Below are 23,732 nucleotides of genomic sequence, written 5' to 3'. Positions count from 1 at the left end.
TTAATTTTTAGTTCTACCCACACTGCCTCCCTCGATAAGCCCTCCAGTGCTATACTGCCAGTGAATTTGGTGTCCATTTTCTATTCAACTCTTTGCCCAGTGAGGCTGAAGTACTTTGGCCAAATAATCATGCAAAGGCAGAAAGCTAAGCCTATTATAAAAAATATTTTAAAAATGTTATTTTTTAAGCTTCCTCCCAGTGTAACTGCACAGTTGAAGGGGAAAACCACAGTAGCCAGATCTCTGGCACAGTCTGGCTCCGTGGCTCAGAATGGAAAGGGGGAGAAGAGGGGAGTGATACTCATCGATTAGAGGAGCAGACAAAAAATTCTCCGGAGGAGATCGAAACTCCTGGATGATACATTGTATCCCAGTGGCCAGAGTCAGAGATATCTCAGATCCACAGCATTCGTGAACAACCCAAAGTTACGGAACAACAACATGGAAAAGGGATGAAGTCCTGAGCAGTGAATATGGGGAAGGAAGCTAAAAAGTAGGATCTCAAGGGCAGTAATCTCTGGATTGCTGCTTGTATTATGGTAAGAACAGGAAGTTATGACAGATGAATGCGTAGCTGAAGAGTGGTGAAGGGGTAAGGAGTTTAGGTTTGTGAATTATTGGAATATTTTCTGAGGAAGGTTTGACCTACATAAAAGGAACTGGTCACATTTGAACTTGAGGGGGAATGAATACCCTTGTGAGAAGGTTTTCTGGAGATGCTGGTGAGAGCTTAACTTAGCAAGACAGGGATGGGAACTAATGTGTTAGATCAGATGGTGCAGTTGATGGAAAGGTAGATGCAGTGAATCTATGAGGAAGGATATAGGTCCTCACCCAGCTTCTTTTCCCTTTATACAAGGAATTTTACCTATTCTTAGTCTTGATATGGGATTCACACCCAAAAGTCGACTGACAATTTATACCCATGGATGCTGTTGATCTGATGCGTGCCCTCAGCAAATTTTTGTTTGCTTATTTTAAAAGAGCTGTGCAAAAATAGGCTTCCAGTCCTTAAAGAAACAGGCTGAACAGGTGAAATTCCAAAATGGGCTCACCCTTCAGTTGTGACTCACTACCTTGGGGGGAAAGACAAACAAATTGCGTTCATTCCATGCTGGGAGCAGGAAGGATAAAGGGCCTCTCTCTGATCTTTACCAGGGCTTCAAATGAACTGTATAATCAGGCACAACCATCTGCTAGATTCTAGAAGATTGAAAAGAATAGTTGGTATTTGGTTCCAAATTCTTCCTCAGGACCAAGAGTCTGGGGCCAAGGAGTGGGGGGGGGGGGGAAAGAGAATACCCAGTATAAATTGAAAGGGGTGGTCAAGAGCTAGTAGGAGATTGATGAACCTGGGAGGGGCGAAGGATGACGAATGGAAGCTATTGAGTAGCAGATTACAGGCAAATGGGGGGGGGGGGTGGTGAAAGAGGAAAAAATAGGTCAGATGGAGGAAGATGAATCACACACAGGGAGAAGCTGATAAAGTGGAGACAAAAACTGCTAGCGCTGGCTGATAGGAAAAGAAGGTGAGAATGGAGGTACAATAGAGAGCTGGTGGGGAGGTGAAGGAAAAATGGGACCAGATGGAACCATCTTGGGGGGGGGGGGGGTGGATGGAGGGAATCCTGTTGAGGAAATGTGAATAGAGGAGGATGAAACCAGAGAGGGAGGAGGACGAGAATAAGTGGCAGGTCGGTGGGAAAGATGAAGGATTAAACTGGGTCAGAAGGAAAGTGGTAAGTTCCTTGTTCATATCAATAGGCCAGGTGGAGCGTGGTGTTGTTCTTAGTTTATGATGGTCTGCATTCTGACTGTGTAGAAGGCAAAGCATGGATAGGTTGTTGTGAGAATGGTAAGTTTGAAGGGGAGAGGTGTTGGGTGCCTTTTGAAATGGCATGAAACCAGGAGCTCGGAATGGCTTTCAATAAAATGTCAACCATTCTTTTTCTCCCACTGATGCTACACAACCCACTTGAGTTCTTCCAGCATCTACCATCTCCTGAATCTATCATCAGGTGTTGCCATTATCTCTACCTAAGTGGTCAACCTGGAGCCCAAAATTGAAAACCTCACGTCTTCTATCCTCTCTTGAGCCCTAATTTTTACCCCCGCCCCAAATAAACTTTATTCACAATAAAACTATGAACAAAAAAAACATGCAAAATCTTTTTCACCTTAGTATCATATTCATACACTCTATTAATGTTCATTGTAAAAATAGTTTTCCAACTCTCTAGCATAGTTGCCACCACTTTGTAGTTACACCCCCCTCTGTTGTTAGAGGGCTTCCCCTCCGATCTCAGCCTCTCAATGCCCAGCTTAAGGACCCCAGACTGGGGTCAGTAGTCTGCATAAACACACTGAAATGCTGGAGGAACTCAGCCAGTCACGCAATGTCCATAGGAGGTAAAGAATCATTACTGACGTTTTGGGCCAGAGCTCATGTAGTCTGTGCCAAGCCTCACTACATCCCTAAGTACATGCTCCTACAGTTTGGAAGGTGCCAGTCGACAGAAATCTCTCACTGGCATCTCAGTGTGCTGAAAACCAACAGGTTTTCCTCCAAACATTACCCTCCAAACCTCTACTGCAGAGTCTGGAGCCATTGCAAGGACCAATCAGAGTTGTTCTGTTTGCCCCAAAGAAGAAAAACAAGCAACAGGAAGCTGCCAACATAAAAGGTGCCAGAAGTTCATTTGCATTCTTATTGTAACCAGCTACCTTTGGCCAGACTTGTAATAAACAAAAACACCTCAGATGCTAGAATCAAGAGCAAACAAAGAATTTCTGGAGAAATTCAGCAGGCAGGAACTGAGCATTAAACCTAACAGCTTGAACATTGATTTCTCTATTTTTAGGTGATGCCGACCTGGTTCCGCTGTTCCCACTTTACTGACTCCTGTGCTTTATTTTTTCTCTCTCAACTTTTCCTTCCCCTCCACCCTCCCACGGTTTCTTCCTCTACAGGACTCTCCACCTCCCACACCTTCTGTCCTGCACTGAGCACCTTCCCCTTTATGAATGTAATTTCAGCCATTCTATCTCAGTCTTGGTAAACAGTCCTGTCCGGAAACATTGATTGATCATTTCTACCTGCTGAGTTTGCTGAGTCCGACTTGCTGAGTTTCTCCAGCAATTCTTTGCATATGATCTACATTCACATTCACAAATACCAATATGCACAGGACAGGGTGGAACACCTTAGGGTACAATCCCCTTTTATACTGCAAAGCTGCGGTGTAGACACGATCCATCTTAGGAAGCCGGCTTGCGTGTTAACACAGAACCGAAAAAAGCTGGCTCCGTGAATCAAATACACTCCACCGCTGAGACTACTACCTAGGTGGATCAAAGACAGGCAAGTCCAGAGACTAGTTCCACCCCCCCAGTCAATCCACCTTGTGATTCTTTCACACAGCACTCGAAAGACATATAAAACCCAGCTTTCAAGCTCTATGTAAAAAGGGCTAATACTCTGAGGTCAGAACGTGGCATAGTCAGATTCCCTCTGAGCAAAGGGAGCACAGTCATATACTCTGGGAACTCATTGGCAGACCATTTCTCACCATGGATGCCATCTGGCCTGCTAAGTCCCTCCAGCAATTCCTTCTCTGGTCATGTAGTTAATTCAACGATATAAGCAGGGTCTTGGTAGCACTGACAGATGAGGGATCAGACTCAGATGGGACACAGAACACAATGTGAAACAGTAGTGGTTTTTAGACTGCAGGCATGTAATGGCACAATCAAGGAATTTTTCTGCTACACAGGCTGTCTAATAAGGAACGTGCAGGAATTTTGAGTCAATTCCTGCACTGTGATTTATTCTGCAGGACTCCTACAACTTTTTGGAGGAAGCCTGCAGTTTAAATCATACTGGAAAAATTCATTGTTGGTCATCCACTCTACTGCACTTCCAACCACTGGGACTGTTGTACTCAGGTACTTGCAGTCTAAAAAGGCGCCCAGAGTGAATGATCATACGGGTAGTAATTATGTTCATTTTCTCAGCAATTTTCCTGACATTGCAGTCGAAAAAATATTAATCAGATTGCAGGACAGTAGGGGATTAGGAACATAGGAAGTAGGAACAGGAGTAGGCCAAAAATGGCTCATCGAGCCTGCTCCGCCATTCAATACGATCATGGCTGATCTAATTTATGACCTAACTCCACCTACCTGCCTTCTCCCCATATCCCCTAATTCCTCTATCATGTAAAAATTTATCTAACCGAATTTTAAATATGTTTAATGAGGCAGCCTCAACCACTTCCCTGGTTAGAGAATTCCAAACATTCACTACTCTCTGGGAAAAATTATTTTTCCTCATCTCTGTCCTAAATCTACTCCCCCGAATCTTGAGACTGTGTCCTCTCGTTTTAGTTTCCCCGGTCAGCTCAAAAAACCTTCCTACATCTATCCTATCCATACCCTTCATAATCCTATATGTTTCTATAAGATTTCCTCTCATTCTTCTGAACTCGAGCAAATACAATCCTAGACGATTTAATCTTTCATCATTAATCAACCCCTTCATCCCAGGGATCAACCTTGTAAACCTCCTCTGGACCGTCTCCAAAGCCAGTATATCCTTCCTCAAATATGGAGACCAGAACTGGACACAGTACTCCAGGTGCGGTCTCACCAGTACCTTATACAGTTGCAACATTACCTCCCTATTCCTATATTCAATTCCTCTAGCGATGAAGGCCAACATTCCATTTGCCTTCTTAATAACCTGCTGCACCTGCAACCTAACTTTTTGTGATTCATGCACAAGCACTCCCAAAACCCTCTGCACAACAGTATGCTGTAGTTTTTCACCCTTTAAATAATATTCAGCTCTTTTATTTTTCTTGCCAAAGTGGATAACCTCACACTTACTAACATTGTACTCCATCTGCCAGACCTTTGCCCACTCGTTAGGGACATTTAAGAGGCTTCTAGACAGGCACATGGATGAAAGAAAAATGGAGGGTTATGGGGCAGGGAGGTGTTTAGTATTTTTAAAAAGGAATATAGAGATAGGTTGGCACAACATCGCATGCCGAAGGGCCTGTACTGTAGGTTCTATGTTCTAAATCAGTGGTTCTCAACCTTTTTCTTTCCACTCACATAATAAGTCAACTATGTACGATTAAAACAGTGGTTTTCAAACTTTTTCTTTCCACTCACATACCACCTTAAGTCATGTCTATGCCATAGATACTATGCTAGAGAAGATCAACCACATGGAGAATTACAGCAGATGCAATAATGTTCGGATTATTGGTTGAAGGAAGGGACCGAAGGGAGAGATCTGGTGAGCTTCTTTGAAACTTGGATCCCATGAGTGTTGGGTGAAAATAAATTCAATGGAAGACTACAAATAGTAGATCCTTGGACCCAGAAGATCTGTTGAGCAGCGACCACATGCAGTCCTTGCAAAACTTTTTTGAACGGGAAGGGGTTTTGGGAGCAGCATTTGATTACTTCAAGCAACACAATGGCCCGCTTGAGATTAACAATGGAAAAGCGATATTCTTTCAAGATTTTAGCCCAACTTTGGTTAAGCAAAGGAAGGTGTTTGATGATGTAAAAAGGCAACTGGGATCAAAGAATATAAAATATTTGATGATATATCCTGGGTCTCTGAGGGTCGAAGTAACTGTTGCTTTATCAAGACTAAGGAAAAAGTGGAAGAACTATGAAGATTACGAAAACATTAAGAAGAACGTTGACAATGGGACCAAGTAAAAAGTATATTTTTTGAACCGTTGTATTTATTGTTAAATATTTATTGAAATTTGCATGGAGAGCTCAAAAAAGAGCGAGAACTTAGTAAAAATAGTAGCAGGGAGGAGATTCTGGTCTAAAGGGGATAATGGCGCCAGGAGAAGAGCAGTTTTGTAAGATGTTGCTAAATTTTTCTTGGAAGATTTCATGGGCTTCCAGGATTTTTTGTTTACGTCACTGTCAGAGCAGGGGTACTATATATGTTTTTTAAAATGGAAAGATCACTATTTTTTGAATAATCGATAAGGTTTTATTTGCTGAACAATATTTGTTTAAGAACTGGCATGGATAATATGTTAAAGTTTATTAGTCTGAATATTAATGGACTAAATGGAATGGTGAAAAAGAAAAGGGTCTTGGCACACTTAAAAAAACAAAAGACTGATGTAGTTTTCTTGCAGGAAACACACCTTATTAAATTGGACCATGCTAAATTAAAAAGAGGATGGGTGGTTAAAGTAATATCATCTTTTTTTCGGTTCAAAGGGGAAAGGGGTAGTGATTTGAATTAATAAAAATGTACCAGTAATAGTAGAAGATATATCGATTGACCGAGCCAGAAGGTTTGTGATGGTACATTGTAAAGTTTATGCAGAATCCTGAATGTTTATGAATATTTGTGCTCCAAATTATGACGATGAAGCCTTTATGAAGGGTATATTTTTAAAAGCAGCATAGGGCAGACAAAATATATTAGTTTGGGAGGATTTAAAATTCTGTTTGGATCTGATATTGGATAAAACAGTGAGAACAGCAATGAGGGCAAAATCTGCAAAAGTGATGCTATCATTTATGAAAGATTTAAATCTGATTGATATTTGGAGGCAGCTCAATCCCACAGAGAGAATCTACTCATTCTACTAAAGGGTCCACGACTCATATACAAAGATTGATTTAATGTCTGCACAGTTAAAACAAGAGTGGTAAACACAGAATACTTGGAGAGGCTATTATCAGACAATTCACTATTATGTTCGTGAAAAACAAGAAAATGTGTACAGATTGCGTCTTAATGCCACGTCGTTGAAAATGAGTTTATTCGGAGACTGATAGAACTATTTTTTGTGAGACAAATCTCCCTTACACCGTGCTCACTTTGGCAGCACATATTCTAAAACTGGAATGATACAGAGAAGGGCTAACACATAAATTCATGAAGCGGTCCATATTTAAAAAAAAATCTTCCTTCCACTGGTAACATTTTTGAGGGGGCAAATTATTTCTTATACAGAAAATCTTAAAAGAGAATATAATGCGGAATAGGATGGTTTGGAGAAAGAGATAACAGAACTGGAGAAAGAATATCAAAATACTGGTTTACAAGTAAAATATAGACTCAGAGAATAAAAAATTGAGATATAACATTACAAACGTATATAACGGAAAAAAATATTTTAAAATAAGCAAAAATATTATGAATTAGGAGAACAAGCATATAAGATTTTGTCTTGGCAAGCGAAGTCAGAGGAGTCATCGAGGATGATAAATGCAATTAAAACAGATATCGATATCCTAACGAATAATCAAAAAGATTAATTATATTTTTAGACACTATTACACAAAGCTTTATAAATCAGAATTATTAGGAGATGATAATGAGATGTACAAGTTTCTAGCAAATATTGAGCTTCCAAAATTAGACGCCCCTTTCACAAGAGAAGAAATTGAGAAGGCTCTGAACACTCTCCAGGCTAACAAGTCTCCAGGGGAGGATGGGTTCCTGTCTGAATTCTATAGACATTTAAGGATTTGTTGATGTCTCTTATAATGGATGTGCTAGATCAGGCAGTGAAGACTCAGACTCTCCCAAGCCCCTTTCACACTTGTATCCCACTAAATTGGCTGTTCAGGGTCCTGGGATAGGAATGGGGGTTTGGCTTTTCACATGACCACTCCTAACTGGGATAGTGAACGCTTTCACACTTGCAAGGAGCCATCCCCGGAGTTAGGAGTTAGGAGTTGGTGACATCATGACGCATCAAGCGATGGTGAATCTGCCCTAAATCCTGATCAATGTATTATGCTCTTATATTTGAACAAAGTTAATCATGCCTAATTATAACATAATTAAGCTTTATGTACAGCACAAAATGAGCCCTTCAGCTCCTGTTGTTGTTGTCCCAACCTATATAAACCTTTATAAGGGGCCATGAGAAAGTGCGAGTAATGAATAGTAATACCAGGCAATTTTTAAACAGGGTGGGAAAGTTGGTAGCGCTATAGCACTCAATTTATACAGGGTGGGGAAGTTTGTAGCACTATATATAATTTATATAGCGTGGGAAAGTTGGTAGCGCTATCGTGGGAAAAAGCGATGGCAGACCTGCCCTCCCAGAATTCCATGCAGCAGAGAAAGGGCTGTATGCCCAGTGCATACATGGAGCATTCATAGAGGGATTTCTCTTCCGCATTGCATTCTGGGAATTCAGGTCCGCCATTGCTTTTTTTCCCCCCCCACGGTCTTTATGAATTGGCACTATAGCGCTACCAATTTTCCCACACTTTTTAAAAATTGTCTGCTATTGCCATTTATTTCCTCTCTCTTTCTCCCCCACTGCTACTTTCCCATGGCAAAGTTTATACCTTGATTTTAATCTTTTCTTCCTGCCCTCATGGAAAAACTTGGGTCATTTCAATCCCACAATGCAATTACCCATTTCACACTTGTCTGATTGCAATTTAACTCTACAAACACTGGGTATTGTACTAGGGGCCCAGGCCGTCAATCCCTGGTGTGAGATGACATCATCTGACACTGGCGTTGAGCTGATTTTGCTTTCACACTTGCCACTTTAAAGGCCAATTGCCATTTGATTCCTGGGATCACTTGCAAATGTGAAAGGGGCTCCTGACTCTTTTTCAACAGCTATTATTACAGTGTTGCTGGGGAAAAAAAAACAAGGACCCGTTAAAAACCTCATCATTTAGACCTATTTCGCTTTTGAATACTGATAAGATACTGGTGAATTGACACATACAGATCAGGTTGGATTTTTTAAAGGAAGACACTCTTCAAATAGTCCGAGTAGGCTATTTAAAATACATATAGCTAAATCAAAACTGAATTCCAGTGGAACAGTCTCCCTTAATGCTGAAAAGGCATTTGATCGCCTAGAATGGTCTTTTTCATTTGAAACATTGGAGAAATTTGGAATAGGTAGAATATTCATAAAATGTATAAAAACTCTCCAACATAAGCCACATTTGCTGATGATGTGCTATTATATTTATCTGACCAGGCTGAGTCTCTGGAGAAAGTACAAAAACATGAGAAAAATATGGAAGATTTTCAGGTTATAAAAATAATATGGATAAAAGTAAGATATACCATCGATGAACTTTGATTATGAAATATATCATAAAGGAAGTCAATCTAAATGGAAAGTAGATGGAATTAAATACTTAGGAATAATGACTGACAATAACCTACAGAATTTGTACTAATTAAATTATATTCCATTATGGAAGATAGAGAAGGATTTGCAGAAATGGAAAGATTGTTAATTATTTGTATCATTACGGAAAAAAAAACAATGAATAAAACATTTTTCAAATATCCATGTCCAATGATACAAAAAAACATTTTTTCTCACCAACCCCCCTCCCACCCAAAAGTAAGAAAAAGAAAGAAAACACCTACCATTTAATATACAATAATACTAGTATATATCTCAAGCTAGCATGTTGGAACATCAGAACCATGCTAGACAAGGCTGACCTGATCGTCGGTCTGCCCTCATCACACATGAACTCCTCAGACTCGACATCGACATACCGCTCTCAGCGAAGTCCGCCTTGCAGATGTAGGCTGCCTCCAAGAACGTGGCGTGGGCTTCACACTCTACTGGTCTGGCAAGCCTCAGGCTGAACGACGCCTATCTGGTGTTGGCTTCATGGTCAAGAACTCCATTGCCTCCAAACTCGAAAACCTCCCGACAGGCCACTCTGACCGGATCATGTCCATGTGACTCCCCCTTCAAGATAAGCGATGCATCACTCTCATCAGTGTCTATGCTCCAACCCTTCAGGCGGAACCAGCAGAAAAGGACAAGTTCTACACTGATCTGCGCAACCTCATCCAACGCACCCCTACAGCCGACAAGGTTGTCATTCTTGGCGACTTCAACGCTCCCGTCAGCAAAGACTCAGAAACCTGGCCAGGAATCCTGGGCAAGCATGGTGTCGGCAAGTGCAATGACAACGGGCGCCTCCTGTTGGAACTCTGCGCAGAACAGCGGCTTGTCATTACTAACACCCTTTTCCAGCAGAGAGACAGCCTGAAGACTACCTGGATGCATCCCCGATCCAAACACTGGCACCTCCTGGACTATGTTCTGGTGCGAGGAAGAGAAACGAGATGTACTCCACACCAGGGTCATGCCCAGCGCAGAATGCCACACTGACCACGGGCTTGTTCGCTGCAAGCTCAACCTTCACTTCAAGCCAAAGTTCAAGAACAGTGGAGCCCCCAAAAAGAGGTTCAATGTTGAAAACTTGCAGTCAGACGTAGTGAGAGGAAACTTCCAGGCAAACCTCCAAGCAAAGCTCGAGAATGCAAACTGCCTCACGGACACGTCTCCTGAAACCCTCTGGGATCAGCTGAAAACGGCAATACTGCAATCCACTGAAGAGGTACTGGGCTTCTCCTCCAGGAAAAACAAAGTCTGGTTTGACGAAAACAACCAGGAAATCCAGGAGCTGCTGGCAAAGAAGCGATCTGCCCACCAGGCTCACCTTGCAAAGCCTTCCTGCCAGAGAAAAAACGAGCTTTCCGTCTCGCATGCAGCCACCTTCAGCGAAAACTCCGGGAGATCCAAAATGAGCGGTGGACTAGCCTCGCCAAACGAACCCAGCTCAGCGCCGACATTGGAGACTTCAGGGGTTTTTATGAGACACTAAAGGCGGTGTACGGCCCCTCACCCCAAGTCCAAAGCCCTCTGTGCAGCTCAGATGGCGAAGTCCTCCGCAGCGACAAGATCTCCATCCTCAATCAATGGTCAGAACATTTCCAATCCCTTTTCAGTGCCAACCGCTCAGTCCAAGAATCCGCCCTGCTCCAGCTCCCTCACCAACCCTTGAGGCTAGAGCTGGATGAGGTCCTTACCCGGGAAGAGACATATAAGGCAATTGAACAACTGAAAAGTGGCAAAGCAGCAGGTATGGATGGAATCCCCCCAGAGGTCTGGAAGGCTGGCGGCAAAGCTCTGCATACCAAACTACATGAGTTTTTCATGCTCTGCTGGGACCAAGGAAAGCTGCCTCAGGACCTTCGTGATGCCATCATCATCATCCTGTACAAAAACAAAGGCGAGAAATCAGACTGCTCAAACTACAGGGGAATCACGCTGCTCTCCATTGCAGGCAAAATCTTCGCTAGGATTCTCCTTAATAGACTAATACCCAGTGTGCCGAAAATGTCCTCCCAGAATCACAGTGTGGCTTTCGCGCAAACAGAGGAACTACTGACATGGTCTTTGCCCTCAGACAGCTCCAAGAAAAGTGCAGAGAACAATACAAAGGACTCTACATCGCCTTTGTTGACCTCACCAAAACCTTTGACACCGTGAGCAGGAAAGGGCTTTGGCAAATACTTGAGCACCTCGGATGCCCCCCCAAGTTCCTCAACATGGTTATCCAACTGCACGAAAACCAACAAGGTCAGGTCAGATACAGCAATGAGCTCTCCGAACCCTTCTTCATTGACAACGGCGTGAAGCAAGGCTGCGTCCTGGCACCAACGCTCTTTTCAATCTTCTTCAGCATGATGCTGAAACAAGCCATGAAAAACCTCAACAATGAAGACGCTGTTTACATCCGGTACCGCACAGATGGCAGTCTCTTCAATCTGAGGCGCCTGCAAGCTCACACCAAGACACAAGAGCAACTTGTCCGTGAACTACTCTTTGCAGACGATGGCGCTTTAGTTGCCCATTCAGAGCCAGCTCTCCAGCGCACGACGCCCTGTTTTGCAGAAACAGCCAAAATGTTTGGCCTGGAAGTCAGCCTGAAGAAGACTGAGGTCCTCCATCAGCTAGCTCCCCACCATGTCCACCAGCACCCCCACATCTCCATCGGGCACACTGAACCCAAAACGGTCAACCAGCTTACCTACCTCGGCTGCACCATTTCATCTGATGCAAAGACCGACAAAGAGATAGACAACAGACTCGCCAAGGCAAATAGCGCCTTTGGAAAACTACACAAAAGAGTCGGGAAAAACAACCACCTGAAGAAACACACAAAGATCAGCGTGTACAGAGCCGTTGTCATACCCACCCTCCTGTTCGGCTCCGAATCATGGGTCCTCTACCAGCATCACCTACGGCTCCTAGAACGCTTCCCTCAGCGCTGTCTCCACTCCATCCTCAACATTCATTGGAATGACTTCATCACCAACATCGAAGTACTCGAGCTGGCAGAGTCCGCAAGCATCAAATCCATGCTGCTGAAGACCCAACTGCGCTGGGTGAGCCACGTCTCCAGAATGGAGGACCATCGCCTTCCCAAGATTGTGTTCTATGGCGAGCTCTCCACTGGCCACCGAGACAGAGGTGCACCAAAGAAGAGGTACAAGGACTGCTTAAAGAAATCTCTTGGTGCCTGCCACATTGACCACCCCCAGTGGGCTGATATCACCTCCAACCATGCATCTTGGCGCCTCACAGTTCGGCGGGCAACAACCTCCTTTGAAGAAGACTGCAGAGCCCATCTCACTGACAAAAGACAAAGGAGGAAAACCCAACACACAACCCACCAATTTTCCCTTGCAACTGCTGCAACCGTGCCTGCCTGTCTCCCATCGGACTTGTAAGTCACCAACGAGCCTGCAGCAGACATGGACATACCCCTCCATAAATCTTCATCCGCGAAGCCAAGCCAAAGAATTATTCTTAAAATTTCTGATTAAGAGGTGTGGATAAGGTAGAAGAAGTGGACGAAAATTTACTCGTAAAATCCATATATGGTTTCCAAATACTATAAAAATTTTCAACTCGATTCCTTAAACTATATGTAATTTTTTTCCAAAGGTATACAATTTTGCATCTTATTATACCATCTGCTTAATAACACTCTCTTATCATCTTTCCATGATATCACTTTACATTTTTTTGCAGTTGCTATTGCAATACTTAACAAGTTTTCTTGATATTTATCCAATTTCAATTTTGTATCCTTTTCATATATATCCCCAAGTAAAAATATTCTTGGATCCATTTGTATTTTTATCTTCATAATTTGTTCTAATAATAAACTCAGTTAATTCCAAAACCTTTCCACTTTTTCACAAGACCATTCTGAATGCAAAAAAAGTCCCTATTTCTTTCCTACATCGAAAACACTTCTTTGAGTAATTAGAATCAAGCCCATTTAACTTGTATGAAGTATAATATAATTGATGAAAAAAATTATATTGAACCATTTGATATAAAACATTTATTGTATCGTAACACTTTCTTGACATAATTTTGACTAAATATCCTCCTGAATTTGTATATTTAAATCTTTCTCTCATTGCATTTTCTTTGTAGTTTCTTGTAATTTTATATACATGTTAGTAATAAATTTCTTAACAACAGCTGTATCTGTAATTATATCTTTAAATTGACTTTGTTTAGGGAGTCTCAAATCTGCTCCCAGTCTCTTTTTTAAATACATTTTTAAAATATGCAAAATTTGTATTATTATATCACGTTGCTCTCCATTGCAGGCAAAATCTTCGCTAGGATTCTACTAAATAGAATAATACCTAGTGTCGCCGAGAATATTCTCCCAGAATCACAGTGCGGCTTTCGCGCAAACAGAGGAACTACTGACATGGTCTTTGCCCTCAGACAGCTCCAAGAAAAGTGCAGAGAACAAAACAAAGGACTCTACATCACCTTTGTTGACCTCACCAAAGCCTTCGACACCGTGAGCAGGAAAGGGCTTTGGCAAATACTAGAGCGCATCGGATGTCCCCCAAAGTTCCTCAACGTGATTATCTAACTGCACGAAAACCAACAAGGTTGGGTCAGATACAGCAATGAGCTCTCTGAACCCTTCTCCATTAACAATGGCGTGAAGCAAGGCTGTGTTCTCGCACCAACCCTCTTTTCAATCTTCTTCAGCATGATCCTGAACCAAGCCATGAAAGACCCCAACAATGAAGACGCTGTTTACATCCGGTACCGCACGGATGGCAGTCTCTTCAATCTGAGGCGCCTGCAAGCTCACACCAAGACACAAGAGAAACTTGTCCGTGAACTACTCTTTGCAGACGATGCCGCTTTAGTTGCCCATTCAGAGCCAGCTCTTCAGCGCTTGACGTCCTGTTTTGCGGAAACTGCCAAAATGTTTGGCCTGGAAGTCAGCCTGAAGAAAACTGAGGTCCTCCATCAGCCAGCTCCCCACCATGACTGCCAGCCCCCCCACATCTCCATCGGGCACACAAAACTCAAAACGGTCAACCAGTTTACCTATCTCGGCTGCACCATTTCATCAGATGCAAGGATCGACAATGAGATAGACAACAGACTCGCCAAGGCAAATAGCACCTTTGGAAGACTACACAAAAGAGTCTGGAAAAACAACCAACTGAAAAACCTCACAAAGATAAGCGTATACAGAGCCGTTGTCATACCCACACTCCTGTTCGGCTCCGAATCATAGGTCCTCTACCGGCACCACCTACGGCTCCTAGAACGCTTCCACCAGCGTTGTCTCCGCTCCATCCTCAACATCCATTGGAGCGCTTTCATCCCTAGCGTCGAGGTGCTCGAGATGGCAGAGGTTGACAGCATCGAGTCCACGCTGCTGAAGATCCAGCTGCGCTGGATGGGTCACGTCTCCAGAATGGAGGACCATCGCCTTCCCAAGATCGTGTTATATGGCGAGCTCTCCACTGGCCACCGTGACAGAGGTGCACCAAAGAAAATGTACAAGGACTGCCTAAAGAAATCTCTTGGTGCCTGCCACTTTGACCACCGCCAGTGGGCTGATAACGCCTCAAACCGTGCATCTTGGCGCCTCACAGTTTGGCGGGCAGCAACCTCCTTTGAAGAAGACCGCAGAGCCCACCTCACTGACAAAAGGCAAAGGAGGAAAAACCCAACACCCAACCCCAACCAACCAATTTTCCCCTGCAACCACTGCAACCGTGTCTGCCTGTCCCGCATCGGACTTGTCAGCCACAAACGAGCCTGCAGCTGACGTGGACTTTTTACCCCCTCCATAAATCTTCGTCCGCGAAGCCAAGCCAAAGAAAAAAGAAAAAAGTAATACATTTCTTAACAACAGCTGTATCTGTTATTATATCTTTAAATTGACTTTGTTTAGGGAGTCTCAAATCTGCTCCCAGTCTCTTTTTTAAATACATTTTTAAAATATGCAAAATTTGTATTATTATATATATTGTATTTATCTTTTAATTGATCAAAATTTAAGAAAAAAAGATCCTAAGAAACAATCTTTTATTCTCTACTAAACCAATTGTTAAATAAAGAATTATTTACAGTAAAAGGAAGAAGTCGATTTTGTTTTAACAACATTTTTGATAATTGATAATTTTTAATTCCTCTCTCAATATGAATTCTGTTCCATATTTTTAATATATGCTTTAATACTGATAAATCTTTAGTTCCCTTAAACAATTCACTATTCCATTTATATAAAATTTGTTCCGGAATAGTTTCACCAATTTTATTCATTTCCATTTGAACCCAAGCTGGTTTCTCACTCCTTTGTTAACAGGAGGACAAAAACCTCAATTGAGCTGCTTTAAAATAATTCTTAAAATTTGGTCATCTTAGTCCTCCCTGATCAAATTTCCACATTGAAGGATTTTATTTATAAGTGGAGTGTTAAGTCAATAATAAAAAAGACAGACAATCCTATATTAATACATGTGATTAGAGAATGGCAAGAAATCAATGAATGTATTGGGGGAAAAAAGCAAGGATAAGAGCACCATTATGAAAATGTGTTTTGCCTATGAATATCGGTAACAGAATATTAAACTCCTGGTATGACAAAATAAGATATAGTGAAGACTGCCATGCAGAGGGAATTCTTATGTATTTTGATCAGTTAAAACAGAACTATGGAGTAGCTCATGGGACTTTCTTCTGATTTCTCCAGCTAACATAATTCCTGAGAGAAAGATGAAATAAATGAAATGGAACAAATGATCTGGCTGGGGAATATACCTAAATTCATAACAAAAACGTATTGTGCTCTCCAGAGTGAAAGAGCAAAACCAAATTTACAGAGGTCCAGGGAAAGATGGAAGTCAGACTTAGATGCTGTAATATCAGAAAGATGTTGGTCTGATCGGTGTTTGGATAGTATGACATCAATTATAAGTGCAAGATATGGACTGGTTCAGTATAACTTCCTACATCAATTATATCTTGTGCCAGAGAAGCTACATAGGACAAAATATGAAATATCAGAGATGTGTTTTAGATCTGGGATTGAAACAGGAACACTTTTACATGCTATGTGGTCATGTGTGAAGGTAAGGCCTTTTTGACTGGATACTGCTGAAACATTAACAAGGATAACAGGGGTGGCCTTTGCGGACGACCTGGAGCTATAACTTTTGGGTAATTTTATTGAAATAAGAAATAAATTAACTAAATTCCAAATTTCTTTTGTCAAAGTACTTTTAGCAATGGCTAAAAAGTGTTTTACAACTACTTGGAAGTCTGACTTTCCCTTACTCATAGCACGATGGATAGTTGTATATGCATGGAGAAAATTACATACAATCTAAAAAATAAGTATGACATATTTGTCAAGTAATGGCAGCCATATTTGGATTATATAGGGGCCCATTTATAATAATAACAGATATTGTTACAGTATAAACAGATGTGATTTCCCCACATAGATATTTTATGGATAATTGTATGCTCTCGTGTGGTTTTATATTTTGTGGGGGGAAGGCGTTTGTCTTTATTTTTTTGTATGAAAAAGTTTAATATATTGTGAAACTGAAGCTTTACATATATAAAAAATATAAAATAAAATATTTTTAAAAATCCACATAGGCCACATCTACCGCCCTACCCTCGTCAATTTCTTTTGTTATCTCCTCAAAAAACTCAAGACTTGTGAGACATGTTCTTCTCTTCACAAAGTTATGCTGACTATCCTTGAGTAGACTGTACTTCTCCTTAAGAATCCTCTCCAATAATTTGCACACCACAGTTCTATCATTCCCTGGATTCTCTCTATGACCTATTTTTTTAACAAGGGGATTACATTTGGCATTCTCCAATCCTTCGGCACCTCCATGCAACCAAAAATGATTCAAAGATCATAGCCAAGACTTCAGCTATGTCTTCTCTCACTTTCCACAGCAGCATGGTATCATGTCCGGTCCCAGGAACTTATCACTCTTGATGGTTTTTAGAAGATCCAACACTTCTTCTCCCTTAATCTCCACATTGTCCAGCATGCAAATCTGTTCAACTTCAACCTCACCCTAATCAAGATCTTTTTCACTTGTGAATACTGACGCAAATTGTTCATTTAAGACCTCCCCAACATCCTCTGCCTCCAGGCACATGTTGCCTCCTTTATCCATCAGCGGCCCTGCCTTCATTCTTGTAATCACATATGCACAGAACACCTTTGGGCCTCTCCCAAGTCCTTTCTTAAGCTCCTTCCTGGCTACCATACATTTCTCATGAGCCTTTCTGTTCCCTATATCTAACTTTTGCTTCCTTTATCCTCTTGACTAGTTGCCTGATTTTTCATCAGCCACAGTTTCCTTTTCCTACCATCTTTTCCAGTAACAGACCTATCCTGAACCCTGCACAAATGGTTCCTAAACTTCTTCCACATTACTTCTGTGCTTTCACCCTTAAACATCTATTTCCAATTTACTCTCACTAGTTCCTGCCTTATCCCTTCATAATTAGCCCTTTCCCATTTTGAATGTTTTTATTCTTTTCCATAGCTATGCTGAAGCTAAGGGAGTTGTGGTCACTCTCACCAAAATGCTTTCCATGGAGAGGTCCACCACTTGTCCAGGTTCATTATCCAGAACTATATCTATTTTGGCCTCTCCTCTCGCCAGCCAGTCAGCATACTGTGTCAGGAATCTTCTTGAATACACCTAACAAATTCAGCCCCATCTATCCCTCTTGCAGTCAGGAAGTACCAGATTAGGGAAGTTAAAATCACCTATAACTTCAACACTGTATTTCTTGCACCATTCCAAAATTTGCCAGCTTATCTGCTCCTCAGTGTCCCAGGGCTATTTGGGGACCCAGCACAGTGATTGGTCCATTCCTATTTCAGACTTCCATCCACACCAACTCAGTGGACACTCCCTCTGCAGCGACCTCCCTTTCTATATCCGTGATACTGTCCTTGACCAGTAATGCTACTCTTTCCCCCCCACACCCCCTCCTCCACCTTTTATACCTTCTATCCCTTTTAAAACACCTAAACCTGGTACCTGCATCAGCCTATCTTGCCCTTCCTCCAACCAAGTTTCAGTAATGTAGTTCCACGTATTGATTTTTTTAAATGAATAACGTATTTTGAAAATGTCAAAATCTAGCTGTATGTCATTTGTAACTGCATGCCTTTGTTGTATGGATGGAAATCAAGGAATTGGGAGAACGGTGAACTGGCACAGATGAGGAGATAAGGCCTGCAGCACACCAGCCACTATTATAGTGATGAGGGGCCGAATGGCCCACTCCTGAGTTCTTGATTGTCAAACACATTGTGCAATGTACACATGCACATGCACTGGAGCGGAACAGGTATTTCACGAAGAACAGAAAACGACAATAATAAACGTTAAATTGAAAAATAAATAATAATTAATAGAGATAGACAGATTATAAATATTCAGTTACCATAATGGCATTTTTGCAGTGTAGAATCTGTCCCTGATTAGTGCAACAAGGGAAGGCATAGGGCTTTTATAGATAGGAGGTCAGAGCCTGTGATGGATCTGGCTATGTTTGCTCCACTCTCCTGGCTTCCTGGACATTCAAATTCCTAAGCCAGGTTGCAATGCAATTTATCCCAGAGCAGTTCTATTCTCAGTTGCAGGCCTTGGACAGGATATATGAATACATCAGGATGTTCTATTGACTATAGTTTGGCATTTAACACTATCATCCCCTCAAAATGGATCAGCAACTCCAAGACCTGACACTCAACATCCAAATGTGTAATTTTTTTTTGGATTTCCTTACCTCCAGGCCACAATCAGTGAGGATGGGTAAGAACATCTCCTCCACAATCTCCATCAGTACAGGAGTACCAAAGGACTGCATTCTTTGGCCACTGCTCTACACCCATGACTGTGTGATTCAGTAAGACAATAACGGCATCTATAAATTCAGAACACACTGTCCCCCAAGGGTTCCGGATAAAAGATCGTGTGCCTGTATATGTTTAAATGCACCAACAATCTTACTTGCTGCTCAGTTATTGTGTAAACAAATTAGTTATTGATGTTCCAATGAGGAATAACAGAATTGGTTATGATGGGGATAATTGGTTATAATATTTTATCCTTATCATGGGAAGATATTTATTTAACAGTTAAATTAACTGACCAAATCCTAGCCATGCCCTCTCAATTCTCCACTATTGATTGCAAAGCTCTGTAACAAATCGTTCCAGATGCAAACTAAAAGATCTTGCATCTAGTCCACGTTTTTGTATTAAATTACAATCACAGCATCTGCAGCATTTCTTGTTTTATGCAAAGTTCAAATTTCTTGGTTTTTGACACAATCATCAACATTTCCTGTCCTCTTCTCCACAATTAAAAACATCTGATTTTTGACTTTACTAGATCTGATCAATGTCAACATCCGAAATATCAAGAAAAAAAAAATCCATTGGAGGAACTCAGTGGGTCGAACAGCATCAATGGGAGAAAAAGAATTATCAATGTTTTGGGCCAAGTATTTTCATCAAGACTGGGAACATAGAGGGGAGGGGTTAGTAAGGGGCCAGTAAGAGATTTGTAAACCAGGGAGGACAAAGGATGATAGATAGTTGGGAAACACTGGCTGAGGCAAGAGATTAAAAAGGGGGTTAAAAGGAGGAAGATGAGTGTCATAAATATATCTTCCATTTTCTAGATCTCCGCATCTCAGGAGACCAGCTTTCTAGTGGCATTTACTACAAGCCCCCTAACTTCCATAGCTACCTAGACTATACCCATTCCCACTATGTCAATGTCACCTTTCTGTGTGAGGCTGGGGGCTACCAGTCCTGGAATCTGATGACCAGAGAAGATGATGATGGTGATATAGCAGGAAGTATCAGGGGAAAGGAGGTATAGATGGGACCAGGTGCAACTGAAGGGGGAGGGAATCCAATTGGTGAGATGTGGATAGAAGAGGCAGGAACTAGAAGGGGGAAGGGAGTGAGGGGTATGTTGGAAAGGGTCAAAAATTTGGGGGTGGGGTGGAATATGGGTGAAGAACAGAAGTAGATTGGAAGAAAGAGGAGACTCATAACCTGAAATAGGAAAGTTCACCTACTAAACCCACACATCTTTGGAATGGGGGAGGAAACAGGAACACCAGGAGGAAACCTATGTGGGTACGAAGGAGTTCCTCTAACAGATTTTTTTTGCTCAGATTCCATGTCATTTGAAACATTCACTCTGTTTCTCTCACTTTACTTACCATCAGTCAATGTCTACAGTTTTCCCCCTACTTCAGTTTTCATCTCATTAGCAATCCATCATCCCAGGTGCAGTGGGCAGCATCTGTTTAAAAAAAAAGTTGTTCAACGTTATCCATTGGATGTAAACATTCACATATCATTATTCTGCCAACAGCTGGCAGACCCATAAAGTCAGCCTGTTTTATCAGAACAGAACAAAGAGAAAATTTAGAAGGTCGATAGATTCATACTGAGCCCATTACCTGCAATGTTCTTGTAAGTGATTTCATGCTGCTCAAATGTATATAACAAAAAAAATCACTGCCTTCTCCTGCCACACTTGCATGCTTGAAATTTTTTACTCTTTTATGAAACTAGTGTAGAAAACACAAATGTCTCTTTGTGCCTGCAGTTAATCTAGAGGTAGTCAGTAAAGGTATGATTCAGAAACCAGGAAGTAGGTATTAAAAAGCAGGCAACTTCCTTGTCAAAAACACCAAGTCATGCTTCATATGCATGATTTGGGACTTGTGCAACAGAAGTCACTGACTACAAATGGGAAGACTGGGCTTGCCTGGAAAGGACTCGAGATCCAGTGCCAAATGACACAGCTATCCCCAGAGATGTTTCAGATCCTAATTCAGCTTGTACTTCCATCTAAATGGTGGTTATACACTTCATGCTCCAGACAACTTTTGCTCCAGACAACTTTGAATCACTGATGCAGTACAGTTCAACAGTGGAAGGAACAGCCAAATCATACAAATCTGTGAATCTTGGCTTATAGACCACCGCAAAGGAGAACAACTGTGTACTTGTCAGAAAAGTTCTGCAATTCCAAAGCTGGGTTACGTCCTCACTCTTTTTAAGCTCAGGACATACACATGGCAACATAGAGCGTCAATAAGGCCTTGACACGTGTGCTGATAGATGCTGTCCCTCAACTGAGATATATCTGCCCATCTCCCTGCCATTTTGACCATACATGTTAAATAGTTAATAACTGAGTTATTGGAAGGCATTATGCTCTGAAATTTTGTTATCCCAATAACAGTCTTGAGATAAATGAGACAGACTATTCAGTCCAAATAGCCAGTGCTGACCTCGACACAAAACTCCTCCCACCTCTCTTCACTTTCACCATGCTGGATACCCTTGCTATTGATTTTTTGACAGTCAGCTTTTCAATACTCCCATTGGAGTCCCCAGGAGAGGTCCAAGGATGGAACTTGAGGTCAAGGCCTGGGTTCGACTGGCAACAGTGGAATACAAGGTGAGCAGGGGCAGTTAAGAATACAAGAATCGGGTAAGTTCCAATACCATGGAAGGTGGTAAGGCCCAAAATAATGAGCAGGAAAGAAAGGTAAAATCATGGAGGAACTTGAAAATACGGAGAGGAATTTTAAAATTGTTTTTTTTTCATTTATTTAGAATGACATGACACTATACACAAGGCTAGTATCTGTCCCCATCTCGAATTGCCCTTGATGAGCTTAGAGAGATCTTGAAGTACTGAAAACCTTCTAAATTTTAAATTTAGACATACAACATGATTACTGGTCCTTTCTGCCCACAAGCTCGTGCTTCCCCATTACATGCAATTGACCTACAACCCCCAGTATGCTTTAAAGGGTGGGAGGAAACCAGAGCCCCCCCTCCTACCCCGGGAAAACCCACACACACATGGGGAGAACGTGCAAACTCCTTCCAGATAGCATGGGATTAAAATCCCGGTCCCGAATGCTTGCGTTGTAATAGCATTGCGCCACCCACTATGCTAACTGTGCTACCTCTGGTGAGGGTATTCCAATGTGTTGCAGGAGAGGGTCACCACACTGCCTCCTTCAGTCCAGGGAAGAAAGACCCAGCCCATCCAACCTCTCCCTATAACTCAATCCCTGCAGACCTAGTGAATCTCCTCTGCACCCCATCCAATTTATTGATGTCCTTTCTACAGGTGGGCGAACAGAACTGCAAGTGTGGTCTCTCGAATATCTTGTACAGCTGAATCTCGAGGACCTAACTTTTGTAATCTATATCTCATTCAATGAAAGTCAGAGTACCAAATGCCTTTTTCACCCGAGTTGCCACTTCCAATGAGCTATGCACCTGTACCTGAAATGCATGGACAGAGTAGATGTAGAAAGGTTGTTTCCCACAGTGGGAGAGTCTAGGACTCAGGATTTAAGGGCATCCACTTAGAACAGAGCTACAGAGGAATTTCTTTAGCCAGATGGGAATGAATTTATGGAATTTGTTGCCAGAGGCGGTTTGGAGGACAAGTCATTGGGTGTATTTACTGATAGGTTCTTGATTACCCAGAGCATCAAAAGTTATGGGGAGAAGACTGGGGACTGGGGCTCACTGGGAGAAAGGATCAGTTCATGACTGAATGGCGAGGCAAAGTCAATGGGCTGAACGGTCTATTTCTGCTCCCATGTCTTAGAGTCTTATGTACATCTTGGTTCAACAACACTTTGTAAGGCCCTACCATTCACTGTGCAAGTCCTGCCCTGGTTTGACATACCAAAGTGTAACATCTCACACTTGCCAAAATTAAATTCCACTTGCCATTCATTGGCCTGGATACTCAACTGATTTAAATCATATTGTAAATTTGGACATCTTTCTTCTCTGTCCACTATACCACCAAACTTGGTTTCATCTGCAAATTTACAAACCAAGTTAACTCCATTGCCATGCAAATCATTAATATAGATGACAAGCAGCAGAGAGGATCCAATAATGACCCCTGCAGCTCACCACTGGATACAGGCCTCCATTACTATCCTTTACCTCCTTCCACCAAGCCAGTTTTGAACCTAGTGGGCCAGCTCACCTTTGTCGATGTGATTTAAACTTCAAGGCTAACCTGCCATGTAGGACCATATATAACGTCCGCTGCTCTGCCCTAATCAGCCCTCTTGGACTGCTTCAAAAATTCTTTCAGATTTGAGGGATGCAATTTGCTACTCACAAATCATATGGATGATCTCCAACCAGTTATGACTATCTAAATGTTGGTAGATTCTATACCTCATAATCCCCTCCTAGAAATTTTCCAACCTCTGACGTAAAGTTCACTGACCTTGCTGCCCTTTTCAAATAACAGCACATTAGTCACCCTCCAGTCTTCCATCACTTCACCCAAGGCTTCCCACAAGATGCGAGGATGCACTTAATTGTACTGTGGTGATTTGTCTACTTTAATACACTCCAAGGTTGTGAACACTTCCTCCCTGATAGTTCTAATATGGTTTAGCATCATGCTATCGTTTCCTCCAATTTTTTGGCCTCCATGATTTCCACAGTAAAGACTG

The 23,732-nt window shown here is 41.9% G+C and overlaps 1 protein-coding gene across 5 annotated transcripts in view; it reads right to left on the bottom strand.

Annotated features, from left to right (window-relative positions):
* Positions 1-23,732, bottom strand: part of LOC138763431 (roquin-1-like) — a 137,465-nt gene that overhangs the window by 108,081 nt on the left and 5,652 nt on the right. For 3 of the 5 annotated variants that reach the window (XM_069937552.1, XM_069937545.1, XM_069937547.1), the window contains exon 2: positions 20,433-20,515. The gene's annotated coding sequence lies outside the window, so the exon portion shown is untranslated. Of the gene's footprint in view, positions 1-9,553; positions 9,780-20,432; positions 20,516-20,675; positions 20,818-23,732 lie in introns of those variants that run through there. The other 2 variants (XM_069937548.1, XM_069937549.1) reach the window with 2 other exon arrangements.

The sequence above is a fragment of the Narcine bancroftii genome, chromosome 5 (genome assembly GCF_036971445.1).
Source record: "Narcine bancroftii isolate sNarBan1 chromosome 5, sNarBan1.hap1, whole genome shotgun sequence".
In the NCBI taxonomy this organism is placed as follows: Eukaryota; Metazoa; Chordata; class Chondrichthyes; order Torpediniformes; family Narcinidae; genus Narcine; species Narcine bancroftii.
Note: the sequence above shows the minus strand (reverse complement) of the source record. Positions and strands in the feature narration are given on the sequence as shown.